This window comes from Bos taurus, chromosome 6 (genome assembly GCF_002263795.3).
Source record: "Bos taurus isolate L1 Dominette 01449 registration number 42190680 breed Hereford chromosome 6, ARS-UCD2.0, whole genome shotgun sequence".
Classification (NCBI taxonomy): Eukaryota; Metazoa; Chordata; class Mammalia; order Artiodactyla; family Bovidae; genus Bos; species Bos taurus.
Window position 1 is genome coordinate 63,076,114 of NC_037333.1, and position 19,834 is coordinate 63,095,947.

A 19,834-nucleotide genomic window follows, 5' to 3' on the forward strand; every position below is an offset into this window, starting at 1 on the left:
GGAGGAACATGTGTTGATCATGCTGTTGCCATGGCTGGAATTTTAATAGAGAAAGAAGGTGGCCAAAGAGATAGACTGAAATGGATCCTCTTGACCAGCTCACTCAGGGTCTTTTCAATGTACTTCTAATCTACAATGACTGAAGAGCTAATAATTGCATTTCCAACATCAGTAATTAGAGCAATGACATTTAAAACAAAAATGAAGTATCATTTGGCAGTCAAGTGGTTAGGACTGCATGCTTTCACTGCTGAGGCCGTGGGTTTGATTCCTGGTTGGGTGACTAAGATCCTACAAGCCGAGTGGCATGGCCGAAAAAAAAAGAAAGAAATGAAAATAAATTCATCAGAATGGTTGTTATGAGGATGAATTGTAAAAAACTGAAAGGTTCAAATTTCATGTGCTGTGTGTGCTCAGTCACTTCAGTTGTGTCCAACTGTTTGTGACTCAATGGACTATAGCTTGCCAGGCTCTTCTGTCCCTGGGATTCTCCAGGCAAGAATACTGAAGTGGGTAGCAGTATTCAGTTCCCTGGAGAAGAGAACTGAATACTGAAGAGTATTCAGTTCTCTTCTCCAGGGAAATCTTCCCAACCCAGGGATCAAACCCAGGTCTCCCACATTGCAGGTGGATTCTTTACCAGCTGAGCCACCAGGAATCCATTTACATATACATATATCCCTTCTTTTTTATTATTTTAACAGGTGGTGCAGCAGTAAAGAATCTACCTGGAATGCAGGTAGATTGGAATCTACTGGAATGCAGGAAACACAGGAGACATAGGTTTGATCCCTGGGTTGGGAAGATCCCCTGTAGGAGGGTATGGCAACCCATTCCAGTAATCTTGCCTGAAGAATTCCATGGACAGAGGAGCCTGGCAAGCTACAGTCCATAGCATTTCAAAGAGTCAGACACGACTGAGAAACTTTCACACACATAACTGATTCAGTTTGTTGTACAGCAGAAACTAACACAACATTGTAAAGCAACTACACTCTGCTAAAAATCACTGTAAAAAATAAATAAATAATTAAGCTTAAAACAGACCAGTGTTGATAATGTACCATAAAGATTTATTATGTATCTGTTTTTAAAGCTACATTTCCTAGACTCTCTTATAGCCAGAGCTCCATATGTGATTCAGTTTGCACAACCAGACACTTGTCCACTGAAGTATAAGGGGAGACAGGAAATTTCCTGATAATCTTACTTTGCTGTGCATCCCTGGTGGCTCTGATGGTAAAGAATCTGCTGGCAGTATGGGAGACCGAGGTTCCATCCCTGGGTTGGGAAGATCCCCTGGAGGAGGGCATGGCAACCCACTCCAACAGCCTTGCCTGCAGAATCCCCATGGACCAAGGAGCCTGGTGGGCTACAGTCCATGGGGTCGCAAAGAGTCAGACATAACTGAGTGACTAAGCACAGCACATGGCAGATTGTGTGGCTGGATGCTGCAACTACGTGGCAGTTGCCAAATTCTGAATTCCCATGTCATTGCAAAGCAGAAACACCTTAGCAGCCCTATTCGGTGGTGTGGTTGGGAATTCCTGGAAGCTTAGTCATCCCAAGCAATCTATGCGCTATTGATATTATACTTAATACATTTTCCGGTATAAATTATCTAGAATGGAGTGTGCTGTCTACAACTAAGATCTCTGAAAAATACAGGGAATTTACCATTGCCTTTCAAACTTTTCCCAGATGTTTTACAAGATAAAGAGTTTAAAATTACTTTGGTACTTTGCTAGAGCTGCCGTAACAAAATACCAGAAACTGGGTGACTTAAACAACAAAAATGTATTATCTCATAGCTCTCACAGCTAGATGTCCGAGGTCAACGTATTGGAAGGTTTGGCTCTCCCTGAGAGATATGAGCAAGAATCCGCTGTGCTTCTCTCCCCACTTCTGTTGGTTTATTGACAATCTTAGCATCCCTTTTCTTGTAGATACATCAGTGTGATCTCTACCTTTACACTCGTGAGGTATTCTCTCTGTGTGCATGGACACTTATATCTCTATGTCCAAAATTTCTCCTTTTCATAAGGACACCAGTCATATTGGATTCAGTTCAGTTCAGTCGCTCAGTCGTGTCCAACTCTTTGCGACCCCATGAACTGCAGCATGCCAGGCCTCCCTGTCCATCACCAACTCCCAGAGTTCACCCAAACCCATGTCCATTGAGTCGGTGATGCCATCCAACCATCTCATCCTCTGTCATCCCCTTCTCTTCCTGCCCTCAATCTTTCCCAGCATCAGAGTCTTTTGGATTAGGCCCACTCTAATGACCTCATTCTAAACGGATTACCTTCATAAAGACCTTGTTTCTATATAAGGTCACATTCTGAAGTGCTGATGGTTAAGGAATCAATATATCTTTGGCGGGGGCCGGGGGGGTATCCGGGGGGCCACAATTTCAGTCCATAAAATACAGTTTAACAAACATTATAGCCATTAGTCTCTAGAGTCTGGTGTTTGCACTAAAACTGTGAGGTAACCAAATACTCACTATTACCAAGCTTCACAGTATGAGTGCCAAGTACCAAGTTATAATAATGATAAATATAGTTTGATAGTGTCAACCATAAAACAAGACAGCTTGAAATAAATAAGTTTACTATCCAAACATGCTAACATAGAAAGTAAAAACTGGAATATTTTAATGGTTCTTGCATGCCTTAGAAACACATCAGGCCAGCAGAAGAAATGTAAATGATTATTCAAAGCTACAGAAATTTCAATGTGGGACTTCCTAGCATATTTACTCATGTTTCCATTTCCCATTAATATTAGCAATTGTTAACAAGTTCCATATTTCTTGCTACAAAGCAAATATTGAATTGACCAAAAAGTTCATTTGAGTTCTTCCATAAAATCCCATGGAAAAATCTGAACGAATTTTTGGCCAACCCAGTATATAGCTTTTTACCACTGTCTGTGAAACATGCTAAATCAGTCCATCACATGTCTGCTTAACTGAAATGAAAAGGAATATCTAATAACCATTTTCATTTCAAATTTAATCTTAATTACAGATTATCTGTCAAAGGTAACCAGAAAAAATCTTCATTTTAATTTGACTTTAGGATTTCTTCACATACAACAGACATCTATAAGTAGTATGGCAAAATCTGGACTCCTAAATAGACTTTGCATTTCTTCAAGAAGTAAAATTTCTCAAAAAAGGAGTGATGTATAATGTAGAAACCAGAAAGATTATCATTTGCAATACTGAGTTTATTTCTAAATAGGCAATTTCAACCAAAGGTCAAATTAATACTAGTGCCACATTTTTCAAAAACATACTGGTCATTACTCAATCGTAGGTTAGAGGGCAAATGTTTTTAATTGACAGCAATGGTTCACGGAGTCATACTGATCATATCTCTATGCAGGTTCATGTGAGTACACACACACACACACACACACACACACACACAGATGGGTCTATATTCTTGTGGTCAGAAGTATTAGAGACATAATTGGTCTTTGGCCATGAGTAGGATCATCACTCAAAGGCCCACAAGTGTGTATTGCTCGTGTACAATACACAATCCACTGTATTGTTATACACTTAGACCTACTAAGTACAGTCTAGAGTTAAGCAGATAGGCTTCCCTGGTGGCTCAATGGTAAACAATCTGCCTGCAATGCAGGAGACCAAGGTTCGATGCCTGGGTGGGGAAGATCCTCTGGAGGAGGGCATGGCAACCCACTCGAGTATTCCCACCTGGAGAATTCCATGGACAGAGGAGCCTGGCAGGCTACAGTCCACAGAGTTGGACACGACTGAAGTGACAAAGCAGCAGCACTGGAGGTAAGCAGTGTGCAACCTGCACATATGTATGTCATTGCCCTGATTATGAAAATCAGGAAATGTGTTCACCATTGCTTCCTAACACATCTTCAGTATCTAACAGATTCCTCTGTATATAATACTGACTATAAATGCATGAATAAATATAGAATAAATAAGACAAATGGATCATTAATAAAATTAAACTAGATTTCTCTTAGTTTGGTATTCTTTGTATTTCTGAATGTTTCTTTAGAAATCGTTAAAAAAATACAGTGCATGAAAAGGTTTCCCCCTCAATAAATGTTTTGTTAACATCGGTATACTCAACATATTCTCTTTAAGAAATGACAATCCCACACAATAAAATTAGAACAAAGAGCCTATTTTTATCAAGCACAGATTACTTGGAACATATTATTGATGAAATTCCATGGAGGTAATATGAAAAAAATATCAATTTCTACCATTTTCTACATAATGAAGTACAGCAGAGTTAGCCCAAAATAAAACAAATCTCCATATCAAGGAAGATTAAGACAATAGCCCAGAGACACCTATTCCCAACTCTTTGTTTTTCATTCTAAGTCCAGATCAACATTAAAGGGATTCACCCAAAAGATCACCATATCAGATCAGATCAGATCAGTCGCTCAGTCGTGTCCAACTCTTTGCGACCCCATGAATCGCAGCACGCCAGGCCTCCCTGTCCATCAACAACTCCCGGAGTTCACTCAGACTCACGTCCATTGAGTCAGTGATGCCATCCAGCCATCTCATCCTCTGTTGTCCCCTTCTCCTCCTGCCCCCAATCCCTCACAGCATCAGAGTCTTTTCCAATGAGTCAACTCTTCACATGAGGTGGCCAAAGGACTGGAGTTTCAGCTTTAGCATCATTCCTTCCAAAGAAATCCCAGGGCTGATCTCCTTCAGAATAGACTGGTTGGATCTCCTTGCAGTCCAAGGGACTCTCAAGAGTCTTCTCCAACACCACAGTTCAAAAGCATCAATTCTTCGGTGCTCAGCCTTCTTCACAGTCCAACTCTCACATCCATACATGACCACAGGAAAAACCATAGCCTTGACTAGACAAACCTTTGTTGGCAAAGTAATGTCTCTGCTTTTGAATATGCTATCTAGGTTGGTCAAAACTTTCCTTCCAAGGAGTAAGCCTCTTTTAATTTCATAGCTGTAGTCACCATCTGTAGTGATTTTGGAGCCCCCCAAAAATAAAGTCTGACACTGTTTCCACTGTTTCCCCATCTATTTCCCATGAAGTGGTGGGACCGGATGCCATGATCTTCGTTTTCTGAATGTTGAGCTTTAAGCCAACTTTTTCCACTCTCCACTTTCACTTTCATCAAGAGGCTTTTGAGTTCCTCTTCACTTTCTGCCATAAGGGTGGTGTCATCTGCATATCTGAGGTTATTGATATTTCTCCCGGCAATCTTGATTCCAGCTTGTCTTTCTTCCAGTCAGGGGTTTCTCATGATGTACTCTGCAGAGAAGTTAAATAAACAGGGTGACAATATACAGCCTTGATGAACTCCTTTTCCTATTTGGAACCAGTCTGTCATTCCATGTCCAGTTCTAACTGTTGCTTCCTGACCTGCATACAAATTTCTCAAGAGGCAGATCAGATGGTCTGGTATTCCCATCTCTTTCAGAATTTTCCACAGTTTATTGTGATCCACACAGTCAAAGGCTTTGGCATAGTCGATAAAGCAGAAATAGACGCTTTTCTGGAACTCTCTTGCTTTTTCCATGATCCAGCAGATGTTGGCAATTTGATCTCTGGTTCCTCTGCCTTTCCTAAAACCAGCTTGAACATCAGGAAGTTCATGGTTCCCATATTGCTGGAGCCTGGCTTGGAGAATTTTGAGCATTACTTTACTAGCGTGTGAGATGAGTGCAATTGTGCGGTAGTTTGAGCATTCTTTGGCATTGCCTTTCTTTAGGATTGGAATGAACACTGACCTTTTCTAGTCCTGTGGCCACTGCTGAGTTTCCCAAATTTGCTGGCATATTGAGTGCAGCACTTTCACAGCATCATCTTTCAGGATTTGGAATAGCTCAACTGGAATTCCTCCAGTAGAACAAACCTCCACTAGCTTTGTTCGTAGTGATGCTTTCTAAGGCCCACTTGACTTCACATTCCAGGATGTCTGGCTCTAGGTCAGTGATCACACCATTGTGATTATCTGGGTCGTGAAGACCTTTTTTGTACAGTTCTTCTGTGTATTCTTGCCATCTCTTCTTAATATCTTCTGCTTCTGTTAGGTCCATACCATTTCTGTCCTTTATCGAGCCCATCTTTGCATGATATGTTCCTTTGGTATCTCTGATTTTCTTGAACAGATCTTTAGTCTTTCCCATTCTGTTGTTTTCCTCTGTTTCTTTGCATTGATTGCTGAAGAAGGCTTTCTTATCTCTTCTTGCTATTCTTTGGAACTCTGCATTCAGATGTTTATATCTTTCCTTTCCTCCTTTGCTTTTCGCTTCTCTTCTTTTCACAGCTATTTGTAAGGCCTCCCCAGACAGCCATTTTGCTTTTTTGCATTTCTTTTCCATGGGGATGGTCTTGATCCCTGTCTCCTATACAATGTCACCAATAACGTAAAATCACCATAATCACCGTTTCTTCCCACAATTCACTATAAAATTGCCACTGTAGCAACTTTCCCATCAAAACTGGAAGTCACTTTAGAATTCTATGAATGAATCCTTACCCTCCACCTGCAAAGAGATGCAGCCTTTACCAACCAAAAGAGGCCAAAATATTGGAGAATTATCTCTGAATGGCTGCCAGCATCTCCCTTACATTGCTATGCTTTCTTCAAATAGCTGGACTCTTTAGTAACAAAAACACTTATATTCAAAATGTGTAGAGTAGTTTCAATAGGAGCTGATTGAGGTGAAGATGAACACAGTTTTCTAAAAATTGTGGAAATAAGTATATGAATCCAAAATCTAATCTGAAATCCTCTGGTCCAATACACAAACTCTAAGCAATGTTTGAGCTCCTTGGGCCTGTGATAATTTGTTCTCTTGCATAAAACTGCTGAAAATCAAAGCCAAAGGCTTTATCAGAAATATAAGTACAGAATGTGGTTTAGAGGTGCTCTGCCCCAATAAATACCATAGTTTGAGACAATAACCACTGAATACCAATATTTCTATTATTTGTGGCAAAACAGACTGGTGACCAGCACTAGACCAGAAAGAATGCATTTTTCCCCTAAAACCTGAATAACAAATTAGAATAAACTTATTTTAATAATCTGCTACAATTAATTTTCTACTTTGTTCATTGTTCAGTCACTGCATTGTGTCTCTTTGCAGCCTCATGAACTAAGGCAAGCCAGGCTTCCCTGTCCTTCACTATCCCCCAGAGTTTGCCCAAGTTCATATCCATAGAATCGGTGATGTCATCCAACCATCTCATCCTCTGTTGCCGCCTGCTCCTCCTGCCCTCAATCTTTCCCTGCACCAGGGTCTCTTCCAATGAGTCAGCTCTTCACATCAGGTGGCCAAAGTATTGGAGATTCAGCTTCAGCATCAGTCCTTCCAATGAATATTCAGGGTTGATTTCCTTTAGGATTGACTGGTTTGACTCCTTGTTTCCAAGAGACTCTCAAGAGTCTTCTCCAGCACCACAGTTTGAAAGCATCAATTCGTCAATTGATGCTCAGCCTTCATTATGGTCCAAGTCTCATATTCATACATGACTACTGGAAAAAACATAGCTTTGACCATATGGACATTTGTTGGCAAAGTGATGTCTCTGCTATTTAACATGCTGTCTAAGTTTTTCAGAGATTTTCTTCCAAGAAGCAAGCGTCTTTTAATTTCGTGGCTGCAGTTACCATTCACAGTGACTTTGGAGCCCAAGAAAATAAAATCTGCCACTGTTTCCACTTTTTCCCCACCTATTTGTCATGAAGTCATGGAACCAGATGCGATGATCTTAATTTTTTGAATGTTGACTTTTAAGCCAGGTTTTTTAGTCTCCTCTTTCACCTTCATCAAGTTCCTCAAGTTTCACCCTCATCTTTAGTTCCTCTTCACTTTCTGCCATTAGAGTGGTATCATCTGCATATCTGAGGTTGTTGATATTTCTCCCCTGTGAACAGTATGAAAAGGCAAAAAAATTCCTACTTAGGATGTCAATATCTTTTTTTAATGTCACTAATGATGCTGGGAAAGATTGAGGGCAGGAGGAGAAGGGAATGACAGAGGATGAGATGGTTGGATGGCATCATTGACTTGATGGACATGGGTTTGGGTGGACTCTGGGAGTTGGTGATGGACAGGGAGGCCTGGCGTGCTGTGGTCCATGGGGTCACAAAGAGTCGACTGAGCAACTGAACTGAACTGAACTGAATGATAATAGGACCTTTCCAGAGCAATTCTGAACAGGCACTGCTATCCATTTCCTTAAAGAAATAAAAAGAAATTTGGTATTATGAATTGACAATGTAGAGAAATGGAATTAAATAGATATTTTGAGGATCTTAATAAGTGTCACTAACTAGCATATATTGAGCATTTAATTTTACCTGATAGTCTTTTAAGTGGTTTATATGGATTACTACATTTAATGCTCATTATAAACCTGTAAGATGAGTAATACTGTTTTCTCTCACTTTCCCTGCAGAAGGGAGATTATTTTCCAAGCTCCGAAAACTAGAGCCAAATTTTTCAAGGAATGTGACTAAAAAGTAGAAAATCATTCCGAGAGTTCAAGCTTTTGGCTTTTGGGGAGCGGGGACCAAGAGATTCTAGTATTGTCTCTTTCTAAACACGGTATTCCTCTCCCTAGTCTCCTTGTATCAGAAATTAGACATGTCTATACAAGATGAAAGGAAATAGCATATACTGTGGATTCCATCTATGCTCAAGGGTTTTGTTATTATAACGGGTGCAAGAAATGAAACTAGCACAACTGAATGGTGAAATCACTCACTATTTTGGTGACCTGAAATCAATACTATATGTATTTTTTATTCTTTTGTTGTATTTAACTCATTTTCCCTCATGTAAATATGATCTAGTAGGTACAACATGGTAGAAATTGTAGTCCAAGTTTACATTCCAACTGCCGAACAAGCATTAAAATAAGTTTAACTGGTGAATGAAGCTATGCGCTATTATTGCCAGTGAAGTTGACTTGCTTTTATTAACAACTTTGACCCACGGTTAATAAGTAAAATTGATACTGATATATCAATCATGAAACTGTAATACCTCTTCAATGTATTTCAAGATATCTTTTAAAAACTAGAGTAGTGATAACAAAATGAAGTTCACTAGATCCTCACATTTGCAAATGCCTACTAACATTGCCAGACACTTCCTGAGCTTATGTTACACCACAATAGGGCCTGACCGTGTCTGGAGGTAGCAGTCACTCCACATTCTAACATGTTTTGAAAAGCAAGTATTCAACAATGTGGTTGCAGGTAGGCTGCAACTCAGAGCATTTGCCTAATATCTTTCATACATAAAAAAATAAGTCAGCTAATTTTTGATCCCTTATACCTTCTATCCTACCAATCATTTAAATATCAATCAATCAACCAATCAATGTGTGTGTCTCCATGTGTGCATCTCTGTGTATATGTTTACAGTTCTAACAACTTCATTTACAATATTATCTTAATCAGTCCCAAGTTTTAGTTAACATTTCACCTACTCTCATTCTTTATAGGTGCCCATACGACAGCTTCTAATGTCATTACTCTGCCTCTTACTAACACACCAAATAACCCTCTACAACATAATTCACTACTACATAAAGCTTACTATGATAACTTTAAATGCAAAGTTTCTGACATTCACATTTTCATCCCTTGTTTCAAGCTGGAGCCTCATAATTGCTCAACAAAATAACTACCTTGATAGAATTTCCAGCATCATTGGTTTATTTGTTAACTTGCATTTCCATTCAAAAAAATAAATATTTACTGAGTTCCCAATATGGTACTAGCCACTGCACTGAGGGTTGATAAGACAAAAGTGAGACTTGGTGCAAATTCTCATGGAAAAAGTAGGCCAGTGTGGAAAGTCAACATGATAAGAGGTAATCCTATGATCCAGCAATCCTACTTCTGGATCTGTTTCCAAAGGAGATGTCTAAAAGACATCTGTGCTCCCATATTTATTGCAGCATTATACACAATAGCCAAATATGGAAACAACCTAAGTGTTTGTCAGCGAATGAATGACTAAAGAAGATGTGGTGTATAAAACAATGGACTATTATTCATCCATAATTAAGAAGGAAAACCTGCCATTTACAAGAAGATGGATGGAACTTGAGGCATTATGCTAGGCTAGGTTAAAGAAAGGTCAGATATAGAAAGAAAAATACAGTATTAAATCATTTATTTGTGGAATCTAAAAAAGCCACACCCATAGGAACAGAGTAGAATGGTTGTTACCAGAAGAATGAGGGGGTGGAGGAAATAAGGAGATGTTAGTTAAAGGGACCAAACATCCAGTTGCCAGTTGAATCAGTTCTGGGAATATAACCCATAGCATTGGGATTATAGATAAAAGTACTGTACTATATACTTGAAAAGTTGCTAAGAGAGTAGATCTTACATGTTCTTGCCACATAAAAAGAAATAGTAATATGTGAGGACATGAAAGTGTTAGCTAACACTACAGTTCAGTTCAGTTCAGTCACTCAGTCGTGTCCAACTCTTTGCGACCCCCTAGACCTCAGTAGGCCAGGCCTTCCTGTCCATCACCAGCTCCTGGAGTTTACCCAAACTCATGTCCATTGAGTTGGTGATGCCATCAAACCATCTCATCCTCTGTTGTCCCCTTCTCCTCCTGCCTTCAATCTTTCCCAGCATCAGGGTCTTCTCAAAAGAGTCAACTCTTCACATCAGGTGGCCAAAGTATTGGAGTTTCAGCTTCAGCATCAGTCCTTCCAGTGAACACCCAGGACTGATCTCCTTTAGGATGGACTGGTTGGATCTCCTTGCAGTCCAAGGGACTCTCAAGAGTCTTCTCCAAAACCACAGTTCAAAAGCATCAATTCTTTGGCGCTCAGCTTTCTTTATTGTCCAACTCTCACATGTGTACATGACTACTGGAAAAACCATAGCCTTAACTAGACGGACCTTTGTTGGCAAAGTAATGTCTCTGCTTTTGAATATGCTGTCTAGGTTGGTCATAATTTCCTTCCAAGGAATAAGCGTCTTTTAATTTCATGGCTGCACTCACCATCTGCAGTGATTTTGTAGCCCCCAAAAATAAAGTCTCTTGCTGTTTCCACTGTTTCCCCATCTACTTCCCATGAAGTGATAGGACTGGATGCCATGATCTTAGTTTTCTGAATGTTAATAAAGCCAACTTTTTCACTCTCCTCTTTCACTTTCATCAAGAGGCTCTTTAGTTCTTCACTTTCTGCCATAAGGGTGGTGTCATCTGCATATTTGAGGATAACACTACAGTGGTAATCAAATTGCAATATACAAGTATATCAATACATTGTAAACTTACAAAATGTTATATGTCAATTATATCTCAACAAAGCTAGGAAAAGTAGGACATAATAAGAAAGAAAAAAAGTGACAAGTTATAGGAAATACACTGAGTGTACTAGGAAGAAACAAACGTGTAGGCTAAATGCAGGAGGATTATAGCAAGAGGTCACTCAGTAAAACATGATCATGATACCAGGGGTACACTAAAAAACTCATGAGCCAAAAAATAAATTTTTAAACAGTATAAATCCAGTATAAAATATTTCATATACTTTCTCTTTTGAAAGTGGGATGATCTGAGAGAGTAGCATATATATTACCATATGTAAAGTAGATAGCCAGTGGGAATTTACTGTATGACCCAGGCAACCCAAAGCTGGTGCTCTGTGACAAGCTAGAGGGGTGGCATAGGGATGGAGCTGGGAGGGAGGTTTAAGAAGGAGGGAATATATGTACACCTATGGCCAATTCACGTTGAAGTATGGTAGAAACCATCACAATATTGTGGCATAATTATCCTCCAATTAAAAATAAAATAAAATTTTAAAATATCTAACAAAAAAAAAGAAAGTCCAAAATACAACTAACCTCACAGGATAATTAGGTTTTATGACATGCTCCCTTGCAGAAATGAATGATGAGAAGCATGCAGACAGTAGGCACAGAGCACCTAGATTCAAGTCAGCAGCTAGAGGTTCACCATCACCCTCAGAACTTATCATTTAACTTACCTATGGGAGAAATTTTGAAATCCTGTGAATAAAGTTATTCTCATCTTTAAGTAAGTCCTTGCAAAATCTCCATTGGTATAGTCTCCTACTACTAAAAGAATGATCTCCATTAGAGAAGCCACCAGCTTCACCTGCAGGATTATAGCTGTTAAATGCTGACGATACTCTGAAGTTAATTTAAAAGAGGTTTTAAAAATTATAACTGTAACAAAACACAGGTTGAAGGGTTACCTAAAACACTACTTTCCAATTACTTCAAATTTATAGATATACTTCTAGAATACTTTAAGATTCAAAAACACCAGAAGCCACTAATCTCAATACCCATCAGGTATTTGATATTTTTTTGAACATAATTATAGCAAGTATAGAATTCAAAGGCAATAATCAATACTTAGGACCAATAAATTACAAGTAATTAACAAAAGTGATTTCAACTAAAATGCCCTCTTCACTCTGTTACTTTCTAAGAACACATAGTCTAGCCAAGGCTATGGTTTTTCCAGTGGTCATGTATGGATGTGAAAGTTGGACTGAGAAGAAAGCTAGCAGCGAAGAATTAATGCCTTTGAATTGTGGTGTTGGAGAAGACTCTTGAGAGTCCCTTGGACTGCAAGGAGATCCAACCAGTCCATTATAAAGGAGATCAGTCCTGGGTGTTCATTGGAAGGATTGATGTTGAAGCTGAAACTCCAATACTTTGGCCACCGCATACGAAGAGTCGACTCATTGGAAAAGACTCTGATACTGGGAGGGATTGGGGACAGGAGGAGAAGCAGATGACAGAGGATGAGAGGCTGGATGGCATCACCAACTCAATGGACAAGAGTTTGGGTGAACTCCGGGAGTTGGTGATGGACAGGGAGGCCTGGCATGCTGCAATTCATGGGGTCGCAAAGAGTCAGACATGACTGAGTGACTGAACTGAACTGAAGTGAACTGAAGAACGTATAAAGCATATTCTATTTTATAAGGTAAAATGAATTTTCTGTAGAAGATTACCTTAACACTGTTTAAATCTGTCAGTCTAGCAAACTGATAGATATTATTTGTTCCCCCAAAAGAGTGGTAACTTGAGTCATATGGTTTATTTTATTTAATTTAAAAATTATCCATGAATGTGGTAGCCTTAATCACTAAAAGTTAACCTTTTCATCAGGTAAAGACATAAAACATATACAGTTGGCTCTTCAATGCAAGATAGGGGCTACCAAGTTCTGCTCAGTGGAAAATCTGCTTACAACTTTATAGTTGGTCCTTGAATTTGAGAGAGTTATTTCCTAGGCAGGTTGATAGGGAGTCTAGGGGTCCCCAAGGAGAGATGGGTCTGGAATGCTCAAGGAGGAAGAAAGGACAAACTTTTTTCTTTCTCCACATTCCTTAGGATTATATAACAATAATGTATCCTGCCTAAGGACAGTCTTTGGATTCAACCTTCTGTTATCTTAAAATGTTAATTATGGGAGTAGACCTGGTCTTTACAAGGATGTATCTTGCCTGAGGACAGTGTTATCTTAAAATGTAAATTATGGGAGTAGGTCTGATGAGGTCTTTACAACCTCCAGACATTCTTGGGATTATATAACCTCATTGTTAACACTAGCAAGCCGGTACTCTTTCTGCCCCCTTCTGATGCCTATGTCAGAAGCTTTCTCTATCTCCTTTATACTTTAATAAAACTTTATTACACAAAAGCTCTGAGCAATCAAGCCTCGTCTCTGGCCCCGGATTGAATTCTTCTCCTCCGGGGGCCAAGAATCCCGGTGTATTCGTGTGATTCAACAACAACCTTTCAAATTGGAGGTTCTGCATCCTTGGATTCAAACAATCGCAATATGTATCATTTGAAAAAAAAAATCTGCTTATAGATGGACCCTCACAGTTCAAACTCAGTTTGCTTAAGGGTCAATTGAATTTTCCACATTCTTAAAAAAATTAACATAAATTAAGAAATACTAGCTTCATTCATATACAGCTCACTCTACTCATTTTTGCTTACAGAGCTATGTTTTAAATACTCACTAGACATTGAAATATATTTGCCAAATTTATTGCATAAAACAGGTATTACTTTTAAATACTTAAGAGAAAGGGCTTTGCAATAAGACATAACTATTCAAATTCCAGCTCAGTCCTATACCAGTTTCATGACCTAAAGATTTTATTTAACCTCTTTAAATCATGGTTTCCTAACTGAAGTATTAGGAAACTAATGCCAAGCTAAAGGAATATTTAAAAAAAAAGTAAACAAAGTAATGCCTACAAACATTTATCATAAAACTAGGTACATAGTAAATGTTCTTTTTATTACACATACTATACTTTGAAAAAAATCAACTCTTTTTTAAGCTTATAGGGAAAATGTTCAATAGCAGTATTTATTTATAATACTATCTGTGGCAGAGGACATGTATTATACTTTTATCCAGCTGTGCTGTGCTCAGTCACTTCAGTTGTGTCCAACTCTAAAAACTTCAATGTCTTATAGGAAATGGCACTAAATGTATAACTGCATTAAATGTATAAAACAAAACAAAGCAAAGATGGCACATAAATCATCTATACAGTATCATCATAACTTTCAAAAATATGTCTGTCATCTTCATAATTTAGAACAGAGGCTAGAAGGAAAGAAGTCATTGTATTAGAAATTACTGGTGATATTTTTAATTTTACTTTTCTTTTACAAAATTCCTAAAACTTCACGTATTACTTTCGTTATCAAAAAAGTTTCCTTTGAACAACAAATTGACAATCACTTTTATATTTTAGACTAATTGACCCAATAACTTATAGCAAGAATAGGTAATAATTGGTGCTAACTTCATACATATTATTTCTTTTTTCCAAAGATATTTTTTTCTTTTTAAATAAGGCATGTGTCCACTCTCTCACACACACATATATCCATATCTTGAGTTCCAGCACTCTAAGTTACAAACGAGAAAGAACTGCCAAATAAGGCTTATAGGGCCATTCTTTTTGCTTCATTATGTGCTTAAAGACTGACCCACACATTAAAGCCAAACACCACTAGTGTTAAGCTAAACCATAACACTATTTCAAGAGATCAAGGTTACAGATAGTATTATGCCAAATATAAAAGTTTAATTCTCTTAAACAGTAGCCAATGCCATCACATGATCACCAAAAGTTTTGTACCCAAGGTTTTCTATCATTTTCAGTCTCATTATTCCAATTATCTGCATGAAATAAGAATCTTGGTATTTTACAAAGTTATCTGTTCCCCATTGATTCCAAAGTCATTCAGCCGTGTGGTTTCAGAAGAAACTTTCTCATGAAATTACAAAAATACTAGTTAAGTCTCCAGAAAAAAAAGAACCAACTTAAAAAAATAAGAGGAATAAAGTTATTTTTTCATAAAACAGTGTTTGGTGATAAAAGTAGATGCATTTTTAGACAAAAAAATAATGTACAATTTTAAGGATATGCATCTAAATAGAGTGGTTTTTAAAGATGTTTCTTAGAAAGCTTTTAATGCAACAGGTCTGCTAACATAGGACTAAATAGCTATTTGAATATTTTCAACTCAACCTAGCTTTCTTCAACCCAACACAGTGAAATAAATCAGAATAGATTTAAAAGACTGGATATAAAAATTCATTAAAGACAATAGAATCCACAGCCCAGATAAGAAATAGCACTGGATCTGAGATCTAGCACTCTTACACATCACAACAATTAAAAAAAAAAAAGGAAATCCCAAATTTAAGGAATATCAATTGAACCTAGAGAAATGTATACTTTTATACCACATATCAATCAACCAACAAAGAATGCAAAACACAAATATTATAAGAGAAGAGCAATGAATCAATACTACCTTCTTGTAAACACACTGATTATGAGAAACAAAGGATACATTAACATTCATTCTAATTGTGGGTAGTCTACATATCACATTCTAAGCAAATTACCTATTGTCTATGTAATGTAACAAGCTTCCCAGGTGACGCTAATGGTAAAGATCTCACCTGCCAATGCAGAAGATGTAGGAGACATGGATTTGATCCTTGGGTCAGAAAGATCCCCTGGAGGAGGGTATGTCTACTCACTCCAGTATTCTTGCCTGGAGAATCCTACCAGCAGAGAAGCCTGGCGGGTTATGGTCCATGGGGTCATAAAGAGTTGGACACGATTGAGGTTACTTAGCACACACGCATGACTACAATGCTAACATGAAATATCTTTTTTCTATTCCAAATATTGCTAAAAACAGCCCTAATTACACTTAACAGACATCCCCTCCAAAACAACAACAGAAAAAAAAAAAAAAAAAACAGAAAGTACAATAAATCACTGTTTTCCTTTAAGAAAAGACAATCCATCTTCAGTATTAGAAGAATAATACAAAATTTCATAGTACTGTATATGTTGCAGAGTCTAAAAGTCTTGATAAAATAATGAGTTACGACTGATAATAGATATAAGTGTCCATGTAGCCAAATTAAGCTGGTATTAAATCTTTAATAACCTGTATATAACCTTGAGCATTAGAAACTAATGACTTGGATACAAGCACTTAAGGAGATATGAATCTAGCTCAGTTTCTGTCAGAAAATATTGCCAAAGTTTCAACTCCTAATGGAGAGTATTAAAACATTTCTTGGCCCTGAATCAGAAAAGGGTTCTGTTGGAGTTGATCCAAAAGAACTAACTGGAGTATGATTGGCAAATCTGGGTGATTTGAACTTGCCCTGAAAAATCCAAGTTCCAGGAAAGAATCTGGTTATTAAGTTGGTAGTTTCAAACTTCTGAAAGTGTATTATGCTATCACTTAATTGCAAAGCAATTTTGTAATTAACTTTATAATTAAATCAGCTATACTTCTGGTGGCTCAGACGGTAAAGAATCTGCCTGCAATGCAGGAGACCCTAGTTCAATCCCTGGGTCAGGAAGATCCCCTGAAGGCGGGCATGGCAATCCACTCCAGTATTCCTGCCTGGAGAATCCCACAGACAGAGAAAGCTGGTGGGCTACAGTCCATAGAGTTGCATAGAGTTGGAGACAATTGAAGCAATTTAGCATAGTACAGCACAGCACAGCACACTTACCAAAAAACAAATTTTAAATTTAATACTGACAAGAAAAAGTCTTCACTATAATTGTAACACCTAACTTTTTAAAGCTCTTAGTATAGGTCAAGCATTACACATTAATTCTCAAATCCTATAAAATTCATACTATAATAATCTCATTTAAATAGGTGAGAAAACTGAAATAATTTAGTCAGGATTACACATTTGGCAAATAGCAGCATTTGGGATTACTGAAACATTTGTCACTCTCCTTCCATCTCTACAGAAACTAAGGGGAAAAGTGGGGTGGGAAAAGGTAGTGAAGAGTTGAAACTGATATTCAAGTGTATAAACTGCAATTCTATAATTTTCAGAGCAGTTTCAAACTCCTAAATTTACATGTAGCTTGAATTTTAAAAGCTGTTAAATTGATTGATATGTGTTATACATTAAATAAATATTTTTGAAAGAATTATATCAAAGGGGAAATAAAAGATAATAAGACCCTGTCTGCCTCTAAAACAGTGGTCAAAGAAGTTCATCCAATGCTGTCGTTTTTATGAATAACACTGACTTTTAAAAATAGAGGCCACTAAACAAGATAACTACACTCTGTATATGTGTGTGCTTAGTCACTTAGTCATGTCCGACTCTTTACAACCCCATGGACTGTAGCCCTCCAGGCTCCTCTGTCTATGGGGATTCTCCAGGCAAGAATACTGGAGTGGGTTGCCATGCCCTCCTCCAGGGAATCTTCCCAACCTAGGGATCAAACCCAGGTCTCCTTCATTGCAGGAGGATTCTTTACCAGCTGAGCCACCAGGGTATATGTAACATTATTACTTATACTAAATATGATGGAAATACAGTGCATTTTCGTTAACCAGTATTAAATGGAATCCCTTCCAATATAATTTGTGAAATGTGCTTCAAGCTATACAATGCATAAAATAAATGTGTGTATAACAGAGTTTGAGATAAATTTTATATCACAAATAAAAAAATGGCAACTATATTCGGTTGGTCTACAGGAATACTGCTTCAAAAGAGGCATATTTAATCTGGAATTATGTATTTTCCCCAAAAGGATAATCAATGGAAAATGCTATAAGTTGCTTCCTTAGATTTCTGAGACTTTTATGAATGAATCTCAGAACTCATTTGTTACATGATTACTCTGCAAGTAGTTATTCATAATATAAATATTTTGTTTCACTTCTAGCTCCAGAACTGAAATATCCTAAATTCCAAACAATCTCTCAAATCATCTTTTGAATTAAATTGGCTGAGTTTCCAATTTCAATGTACTATCTCATGAGCATTTTTTCATAATTTAAAGAGAACCTGTATTACTTCTTCATAATCAAAGTAATGGACATTTTTCAAGTCCCCAAGTTTCTAGGGGAAAAAGACCAAAACTATGAAAGATTCTGAAATGCAAGACCCTTAACTTCAGAGCACTTATGCTTATATCTTCTCTAACTAAAAGTCACTAAAAAAAAGTCAGAAGTTATTTCCTCTCATCTTCTGAAGTGCCTGGAAATAAACCCTTATTGAAATGCCATAAATGCTTAGATGTTAAGTGTCAATAAAGGCCCCTTCCTTTGAGTGGCTTTTCTGACTACAGATCCTTTTATTGTGTGACAAATAATACTTTCATATAATAAAGACAATTAGATTTTTATTGAAATGTAATTGATTTACAATAGTGTGTTAATTTCAGGTATAGAGCAAAGTGATTCACTTATATATATAAAATTTTCTCAAATTATTTACCATTTTGGTTATTATGAGATATGGAATACAGTTGCCTGTGCTATAGAGTAAATCCTTGTTGCTTATCTATTGAATGCAGAGTAGTTTGCTAATCCCATGACTCCAATTTTATGCCTCCTCCCCTCCCCCCTTTGGTAACCGTAATTATTTTTTTATACGTTGGAGAGTCTGTTTCTGTTTTGTATACAGTCTTATTTGTATTAAAATTCCACATATAAGTGATATAATATTTATCTTTCTCTAAGACAATTAGCTTTTTATCTAGCACTTCAATGGACACTTTCTTTGCTTTTCTGTTGAGATGGTTTTCTTAGGAAAATCAAAACTATTTAAAAAAAAAATCTTAGTGTGGGGATTTTGTCACCCTTAACTCCAAGGTTACTAGAATATACAAACAATGAGCAACTTCCAATAGAGTTGAAAGGAAAGGTCCTTTCCACTTTCCCAGTCAAAACAAAGTGCAAAAATTGCCTGAATCCCAAACAGTGAGTGACTCAAATAAATAAATACAGTGAACGCTGGGCTTATTTCCATCGTTGGCTATCAGTGCTACTCTCCCTAACACTACAGGAAAGTTTTCAGTCTTCTTGTATTTTGACAAAGAAAAAAAAAAAAAAGGGTTTCCCAAACGATGCCCCCGCTGCCATGGCAAGTGGCTTTTCATTTGTCCAAACAGCTCTCGGGTTGTGGCCATCCTCACCTTATACACGTCACTGAAAATTGTCTCCGCCCGGGCTCCCCATCCCCCAAGCCCCAGTGATACTTGGTGGAGTTCTTGAACTTCATCCACAGATCGCCCTCGCCACGCCAAGTGCACTACAAAAAGCATCATGCCAGATGCTTTCCAAATCTTCTCTTGTTCACTAAGTTTAGAAAAATCTCTGCATTTATTCCCCCTGGGAAAGTGAATTCAATCCCTCATTCGCACTGCAGGTGCCCAGAAAGGAAATACAACCACGTGCGCGCGCGCGCGCGCGCACACACACACACACACAC

At 37.7% G+C, this 19,834-nt stretch overlaps 1 protein-coding gene and 1 long non-coding RNA gene across 2 annotated transcripts in view; both read right to left on the reverse strand.

Moving 5' to 3' along the window:
- LOC132345512 (uncharacterized) overlaps positions 1 to 19,720 on the reverse strand; it is a 174,869-nt gene extending 155,149 nt beyond the window's left edge. The window contains exon 1 of the long non-coding RNA XR_009494888.1: positions 1 to 19,720. This exon is cut by the window's left edge and continues 90,618 nt beyond it. This is a non-coding gene — a long non-coding RNA (uncharacterized lncRNA).
- The window catches only part of KCTD8 (potassium channel tetramerization domain containing 8), a 262,947-nt gene that overhangs the window by 241,461 nt on the left and 1,652 nt on the right, over positions 1 to 19,834 (reverse strand).